Here is a 9,234-nt window from a genome sequence, read left to right on the forward strand (position 1 = left end):
TTAAACGCTTGCCCATCATAGCACCCTTGAGTTGGGTGTTTGGATTCAAAGATTTTAAGATCGTCATTCAAGAAGTAGTAATCGTAGAATATTTCGAATCCAGGCTTCTTGATTCCTTCCAGACCTAATGGTTCTAGAAAGTCGTAGCATGGGTAATCTTCTCTCTCCCTATTAAATTGTCCATTTAGGGGTACGGTTGTTGGTAGGATAGGAGTAAAGTTATTATCCCTTTCTCGTTATTGTCTCTACGTGTTTTGTTTTTTGCATCGTGAGACTCTAGTTCTTCTTTAGTTGGTTAATATCCCAATCCATAGGAGAAACTTTTCTTTGGGATAGGAAGTAAGAGGGATCTCTTCATTCCCATTCCCAAAGGCGTCCTAGGAAAAGTAACTACTCTTGAATAAGATGTTGTTTACTATCTTGGTGGAATATGGATCAAGCTTGAATGACTCTTCAAGGCTTTCTTCCATTTTGATTTTGTAGATTGGCTCTGCGGCAAATCCCCACATGTCCTCTTCATCATTATCAGGGTTTTTTTTTTCCAAAAGTGATTGGTCATTTATGGCTATTTTGAGTGGAGAAGCATGTATAGTCATAGGAAGCCCTTGATAGTTTAACCTAATCATTTGATGAATTGAGGATGGTATTGCTCCAAGATCATGTATCCAAGGACGTCCAAGTAGAAGGTTGAATGTAGGTTTAATGTCCATAACATGGAATTCAACCATCTTTTGAATTGGGCCTGTGGTAATTGGTAGTTTAACAGTTCCACACACCGATCTTCTCGAGTTGTCGTAGGCCCTAATACTTTGTGTTGTTGATTAAAAGTCTTTTTCTTGATTAAGGCCTAAGTATTTTGCAGTTTGCAATGGGCATACGTTTACAGCTGACCTATTATCTACCAAATTAATTTAAGAGGGATATTGTATCCCTTGCACCCTACAGTTAAGTTTAATGCATTTTTGTGGGTTGTGTATTTTGAAGGAAAATCATCATTTGTGAAAATGATTGATTTGTCGTATTTCTCGCTAGTAAGCAAGCAAACGAGATCTTGAGGGGTCGTGTCTATGCTTACAAACAAGGTCGTTAGAGCATTCATAAGAGAATTCCTATGTTCTTTAGAAGTACTTAAGAGTTCTCAAATGCAAACATTCGCCTTGGATTGGCGAAGTTGTTTAACCAATTGATCTTCCACCTCAAGTGGAGTTGGTATTGTGTTTTGCATTTGACCTTGAATTTGATTTTGTATGGTCAAAGATCCATTTGGTTGTGGTGTTGCTTGATAAACTCGCCCAGAACGAGTTAGATGATCTACTTCGTTTGGATTAGTTGTAAGACTCACAAACTAACTTTCTTCTAGAGGCTTTAAATGTGCCTCCATTTCAAGATGTTCCATGAGTTGTGCTTTATGCTATTATTCATCTAAGGAGAGATTTGATAGGTCTTGTGACTTCCTCAAGAAATGATCCCAATCAGGCGCTCTATTTGTCTCCTTTTGTAAACAAGATGGAGGTGGGATGGTGGCGTACTTAGAGACATATAAGTCTTGAAAGTCGTCGTCCCATAGTCCACATACTTCGTTAGTTGCCCCTATGAGTATTGTGGCTAGAGGTTTTTCTATAGGTGTGATATAGTCCACATACTTTGTTAGTTGCCCCTATGAGTATTGTGGCAAGTAAGCCTTTTTCGCTTAATTTTTCTAAAAACTCTTTATAGCTTACAGGAAATGGTGTAAATTTTCTTTCTCTTGTCCACCTCCTTCTAGGATCATTATTGTTGTATTAATTTGTATTATTGTATTACGTGGTGGTTGCAAATACATCAATAGAGGATGAAGTATTATCATTCCTCTTTTTGTAGTTATTCCTAGGTTGATGACGATAATGGGGTCTACTTGCTATCTCTTTAACAAGATCATCTTCAATCCTAGTAGCCAAAGAATAATTAATAGACCTTTTGAAAAGTGTCTAAACCAAGGTAGCGTAGATGTTTGTTGTACTTTTCATGATAGTTGTCGATGAATTTTTGTACCAACTCGAGTTCGGGTGGCCTTTGGGCAAGGTGGGTCGCCTTTTCTTGCCATCTACCATAGAAAGCAAGGAAACCTTCATTGTCGCCTTGCTTTAGCATTTCAAGTTCACGTAGAGTCGATTTGAACTCTACGTTACTCTCATATTGGGTAATGAAAGCCGAAACTACATTCTCCCATGTTGTTTTAAATTTCGGATCTAATCCATAGTACCACTCTCTCGCGGTTGGGTCTAAAGATAAAGGGAAAGTCAATGAATAAAGCATAGGATCAACTCCCTTTAATGCCATGGTGCCAGTAAAACACATTAAGTGGTTTTGTGGATTATTGGTCACCTTAAATATTGGCAAGTCCGTAGCTATGAACTTTTCTGGCAAAGCAAGTCCTGAGGGAGGATCAAACTTTTCTGCGTCAAAGTACTTGTTCCCCATGGTTGAACGAAAAACAAGATTCTCTAACGACATTTCTTTAACGGATAATTGTTCCATCTTTCGTTGCAAAGCTAGAGACTCGGCATTTTTCTTTTCAGCTTTTTCAAGTTTCTTAATTCTTCTTTCCTCGGCCTTTTGATCCTTTTCTTCTCTTAATCGAGAAATCTCTTCTTGGAGTTGTTCGATGGTTGACATTGTTGTTGGACTGGGACTAGTTGTCGAGGGAAGGTGGTTTGAAAGAGGTGGATTACTTGATGATAAACGTAGAATACGAGCGCCCGGGACTCTTCGTTCCCAAGCTTGAGAACCGGCCTTAAAGGAAGTACGAGAGGATATGTAAATCGATACGCTTGTTTAGAAGAAGGGAAAAAGAAATGACGCAAGATATATTTGAACGGATAACATCACCCTTAAACAATTCTCTAATGAAGGTATTGTTTGAACGAGTCAACTTGCTTTTTGAGAAATCAAATTGACTCGTAACAGTGGGCGCGCGCGACCAAATCTCTTGCTTTGGTAGGGGTCGCGCAACTTATCAATTTGCGCACGCCACCTGCTCGTAGGATTTATTTTTTTTATATTTTTTTTATTCGAGCGCTTCTTTTTTTTGTAAATTTTTTTTTCTTTTTTTTTTATTTGTTTTTTTATTTTTATGTTACCCTTTGAATATGACTCAAAATTACAAAGAAACTACTTCGTAATTGGGAACCTAGACCAAACTAAAAAAAAGAGAAATAGAAAAAGAAGACTATCCTAACACGTTGCAAATAGTAACATAAGCACATAAAGCATATCTTAAGAAGCGATGCACAAATCAATCACTCAACGTGTTGACTCATCATGACATCATCCTCCGAACATTTTGTTGGTGATATGGGTGGGATGATTGTTATTGATTTCGGGATAAAAGCTTAGCATTGGTGACCCCTAATCAATGAGCCAATCCCCAATGGTTAAAGTTTGTTATACTAATGCATGATGCAATGTTGCTTGTTTGGTTTTTACTTTTGCGCAAAAGGAAGATATTATGGATTCAAGTCTTGCTCTCTAAGTAGAGATTATCCAACTTAATTCTCGTTACAACCCATAGGCAACCTAGTGTTAGAAACCTTGGACCCTAACTAAGAACTAATAATGTAACCTCTAAGTCCCCGGCGGAGTAGGGGGTCCCATCGTAGGGGGTCCTTCCTTAGATGCTTATGGCCATTTAATTAAAAGCCTAGGACTTTACACTTGTTAGGGTGTATTAAGATTTGAATTCCTGATTATTTGTGAGACCTTGAATTAGAAATGATACTCTCATCATGCTTTTTTGTAAGAAATAAGTAGGAGTCGCCAATGAGTTTTAGGAAAACTCATAAACCTCGTTCATGCCTTTCTTCCATGTGGAGTTCATGGAATAATTAGCACAAATTTTAAGTTTATCCATGCCCAAATTGGTCTACATAAACCACAAATGAGTTCGGGAGCGAGGGTACTAAAATAACATTCCTTTTAGGGAGGAATCGCTATTCTAGCCCTAGTAAGGCCTCTACTAGCTCTTCGTTTTTTGCAATTTCATTACCAAACAATATATGAAACGCGATACCTAAAACTAAGTTAGTTGATTTCATTTACACACGTTAATTAACGTAGTAATTACATTGCAATGTCGTTATTCTTTATTTATTCAATTTCGTGAAAAGGACAAGAAAATAAACAGTATTCGCCTTGGCTAAAGTGATCAACCAACAATTAATTATCTTATTCTAATCTTTATTTAACGCATGATACTATGTGGAAATAATTAATTAGTCCTTTTAAGGTGATCAAACAACACTAATTTATTAATTAAGATTCTATTAAACAAGAAAATAAATATGATTTAGCTAAGTGCTCTGGAATTACCACTTCTCTTTGCTAGATCTCCGTTTAGAACACTTATGGACACCTTCTTGTTGGGGAACCCCAACCGTAGTAACAAAATATCAAGGGGTGAGTGTTTAGGACAACAGGGGTTAGGTAGCACAAGTTCACAAGTATTCTGTCAGAGTTTTAGGTTATTTTTTTGTGTGTTTAAGCCTCGGATTAAGCCTCTATTTATAGGGAATGGGTAGAATTAGGGTTTTGAACATTCTGCCGCAACAGGTGTTGCGCGCAACAGGATTAGTTGCGCGGGGCATATCCCATCACAAGTGATTGGGTTGCGATGCTATGGGCAGCGCAACTAAGTGTCTTGCGCGCGACATTATGATAAGATTCGATTCTATATTTTCGTAAAATTCTGAATCTTCCGTGAGCGCATCTCTAGAGGTTTCTTTGAGGGTCGCGCTCAACTGAATTAGTTGCGCGCGCCTGCCCAGCGCGACTGATTGAGATGCGCGCGGATTTTCTTGCGGTAGCATTAAAATTTAACCTAGGCGCTCCTAAATCCGTCATTATTGGGTGTAAAGCACGGGCTCAAGCCTAATATTTATCGGATTTAGTTGATTGGACCTTGTTTAGCTTTGTTTTTTTAGTTTGGGTTAGTTTTTGTGTTTTGTGGCTTAACTAGTTATCCATAACCATTCTCCACTTCAATCTAATAGGAAAATGGTTTTATTTATCATCATTGCACTTCATGTCGTGACAGGAAGCCAAAAGTAAATGTCTACACTTTGCGGCACCATGGAAGCCGCCTTATGGCTTGCAATGGTTAAGTCGTGCGTGGGGCTTGCATTGGTTGTATATGTGGGCGTAGCTTGGTGTAAGGAGGGTTATCCAATCGTAGGGGGTCACTACTTAGATGCCCATGGAAATTTAAAAGCCTAAGACTTTTCATTTGGTAGGGTGTATAAGGATTTGAATTCCTTATTGTTTGGAAGACCTTGAATTAGAAATGATACTCTCATCACGCTATTTTGTAAGAAACAAGTAGGAGTCGCCAATGAGTTTTAGGAAAACTCATAAACATTGTTCATGGCTTTCTTCCGTGTGGAGTTCATGGAATAATTAGCACGAATCGTAAGTTTACCCATGCGTAAAGTGGTCTACATAAACCATAAATGAGTTCCGGAGCGAGGGTACTAAAATAACGTTCCTTTTAGGGAGGAATCGCTATTCTAACCCTAGTACGACCTCTACTAGCTCTTCCTTTTTCACAATTTCATTAGGAAACAGTATATACAACATGATACCTAAAGACTAAGTTAGTTGATTTTTTTTACAAGCATTAATCATGTAAGAATTACATTGCAAAAGTCATTATTCATTGTTTAATCAATATTCGTGTAAAGAACAAAATAAACAATATTCACCTTGTCTTAACAGAAAAAACAAAAATTAATTATCAAATTCTATTCTTGATTAAAAAAAGAATACTATGTGAATTAATTATTTAAAAGTTTGTTTAAAGTGATCAAAAAACACTATTTATTGAATTAAAGTTATTTAAACAATAAAGGAAAAGGGATTTATCTAAGTGCTTAGGAAACTAACCGTTCTTCTTTTATGTTAAATCTCTGTTTAATGTGTTTATTGATGAGTGGCATTTATGCCACTCTTTTATCCTTTTTCTCTAAGGATTCTCCCCTCATTTGCGCTTGTTTGGCCCTTTTTCTAAGCATTTTTACTTAGTTTTGCTTCCTCCTTCCTTTTCTCCCTTATCTTCCCTTCTCTTAGTCTTCTCGCTTTGTTTTTATTTTGATTTCCATGCTTTGGTTTTGTAGGTATTATGTGCCAAAAGAAAGAGGATATCAAGAAGCCAAGCTAACTGTTGTGCGCAGGGTACTGTGCGGGCGCACATGTGAGGCTGTGCGGGCGCACAGCCCTGTCAAAACCCGCACAACCAGACTGAAAAAAAAGAGCCTAACCAGAGAGTTTGCGCGACCTTATGCGCGACTTGTGTGCGGGCGCACACACCTGATGCGCGAGCACGCAGGACTAATGTGCGGGCGCGCTAATTTTCCCCGTACCCTCAAAGTTGCAGCCGCGCACTACGCTGAGAGGGCGCACACACATTTTGTGCAGGCGCGCAGCTCATCTGTGCGGGTGCGCACGGCTGGGTTTCCGATTTATTTGCGCCTTGTTGTCCAAGTCTCTTTCTTTTGGGGGGGGAGCCACATATATATAGACGGGACTCTTTGTAATAGAAAACACTTAGTACTAATTCCATAGAACATTAGCCTAATCTAGAGAGAGAAAATAGATTGTTATTCAAGCTTGTTTTATTGTATTCAACTTTGCTCAAGCTTTAATCTTCCATCAATCAAGCAAGTATCCAAGTTTTCATCTTTCTTTAATCCTTTCTTTAGTAATCTCTTCTCCCTTCCTTTAATATTATTTATAGGTTTTATTGTTACTTATTTTTGTCTATCTTATTAGTTTATCTAGTTATTATTGATTTCATATATTTCAATCATGTTTTGTTTTGAGTTTCTTGTGTTTATTTCTAGTTTTGATATTATGTTTAATCTCCCTTCTCTAGGCTAAACTCTTAGCTAGGGGAAGGGGGTTGAAGATATGCATTGAATGATGGATGAATGATGATAGTTGGATTGATTACATGCCTTAAATTGATGAAAGACATGATTTTTAATGGCTTGAGATTTATTGTTGCACTTTATTTGATTGTCTTCTAGTTTAAATGCATGAAAATGATTTGAACTAGATTACGATCACCTCTATTTTAATGATTGCATGAGAATGAGTTGTTAAAATGGAGTTTCATGTATTGTGCTTCTTTATTCTCTTGATTTGCTTGTGTCTAATAGGATGCATGAGAATGATCCTAATTAGCATACACTAACTAGTTTAGTGTAGGTTTAGGCTTTATAAATGATTAATTTTGTTAGGGTGGTAGCTTATCGACCTATCTAATCCTTATAAAATTTTGGCGCCGTTGCCAGGGAGGCGGCTTGTTTAGCGTCTATTATTGCTTTTGTTATAGTCATTTTGCTTTCTTTTCTTTTTGTTTTTGTCTTTTTTTTGTTTTATCGTCCTTGTCATTGCTAATTGTTTGCTTAGCTTTGGTGAATGCTTAGGAGGTCTCAAGGAGCACCCTCACATCAAATTGACCACGAAATCAACCGAACCTTGAGACAAGTCCGTAGGCTTTATCAAGACGAGGGAAGAGGTTTTGGTGATATAGTTGATAGTGAGAGTGATACCTACTCTTCAAGTTCACCACGCAAATCAATGGCGGGACAAGAGAATGATGTCTTGTTTCGTGAGTTCGGAAATCTAGAGGATTATGAGGTCACGGGAGGGATTTTGCTACCCGTCACGGAAACCAACTTCTCAATCCATCCACAATATACTCGAACGGTCCAATCGGAGCAATTTTCCAGAAGTGCAAGTGAGGACCATATTGAACATTTAGACCGATTCCTTGAATTGTGCGCAATGATGCAAACCAATGAAGTGAGTCAAGACTACATTCGTATGCACCTTTTCCGGCAATCTCTCACCGGACGAGCAAAGAAATGGCTAAAGTAAGTAAAGCCTAACTCTCTCACAACATGGAGGGAGGTTGTAAAGGCGTTCTTGAAGCGCTTTATCTCCGAAGAGAAGACCGCCGAAATGAGAAGGAAAATTGCATCATTTGAGCAAGAGGCCGATGAAAGTCTTGGTGAATCATGGGAGAGATTCAAAGAGTTGGTGCAAGCATGTCCCCACCATGAGTACAATCAAGGGTTGCTCATGCGGTTCTTTTACGACGGATTGGAGCCCATGTCAAGAGCCAATTTGGATGTGGGGGCGAGTGGTCAATTAATCAAGATCCCTCAAAATCAAGTTGAAGCCGCAATAGAAGAGGTAGCAAAGAATTACTCTTGGGGGGGGGGCAAAGAAGAAACGTTCCAAAGAGAGTTGGTATTTACGAATTGGAGAAAGTTGATCAATTACAACATCAAATTGATCAACTAACAAAAGGGCTTTCCAAATTGAACACGAGTGTGAATGCAAGTTCAAGTGGTGGAGCAAGCTCTTCTCAAGTTAACTCTTTCTCTTGTCAAAATTGTGGAGGAACGAACCATGATACATCCTATTGTGGAGGTTTAAGCCCCGAACATGTAGCGGCATACAACACAAGGCAAGAGGGATTTAGAGGAAGCGGCGGTGTAGTAGCTTGGAGACAACCACCACCCGGGTTTGTACCTCAACCTCAACAATTGAACCAACAAGCTCAACCTTCCTATAACTCCAATCCTCAATATCAAAATCCACCTCCATCTCAACCCCAAAATCCAAGAGGAAGCTATCCAAGGAACAACCAATACAACAATCAAACCCAAGCACCTAAAAGAAACCATCAAGAACAAGCACCTCAAGCGGAGCTAACTCAAACTCAACTCCTTCAAGCCATGCATGCGCAAATGCAATCTTTTGGGCAACAAATGCAAGAGATAAGAGCTCACAACAAGATGGTTGATTCACAACTAGCTATATTGGCCGAGAGAACTCCTTTTAATTCACCATCCACTCTACCGGACAACCACAACCTAACCCATCTCACAATCCAAAACCCGATACATGCAAGGCGGTCACATTAAGTCGGGAACTTCCTATGAAGGACCAAATGAAGGGGATAGTGAGGAAAAGAAGGGAGGAGAGGAGAGTGTGAATGAATACAAAGGATATGAGAAAGAAAAAGGTGATGAGATAGAAGGTGGTTCGGAGAAGAAGAAGACTGACAATGAGAAGACAACTTCAATTCCTAGTGAGGCTAGGAATCTTGATGGACCGGTTCCTTTTCCCGGTCGGCTTGCAGAGAGAAAGTTGAATGACAAGTTCACAAAATTTCTTAGTGTCATGAAG

At 38.8% G+C, this 9,234-nt stretch overlaps 1 non-coding gene across 1 annotated transcript; it reads right to left on the reverse strand.

Annotated features, from left to right (window-relative positions):
• Nucleotides 1–7,995: 7,995 nt before the first annotated feature.
• Nucleotides 7,996–8,103, reverse strand: LOC145565140 (small nucleolar RNA R71). The gene has a single exon (XR_014094974.1). It is a non-coding gene; the product is annotated as a small nucleolar RNA R71 (small nucleolar RNA).
• Between the last annotated feature and the right edge of the window lie 1,131 nt (nucleotides 8,104–9,234).

The sequence above is a fragment of the Chenopodium album genome, chromosome 1, assembly GCF_948465745.1.
Source record: "Chenopodium album chromosome 1, dcCheAlbu1.1, whole genome shotgun sequence".
NCBI lineage: Eukaryota > Viridiplantae > Streptophyta > Magnoliopsida > Caryophyllales > Amaranthaceae > Chenopodium > Chenopodium album.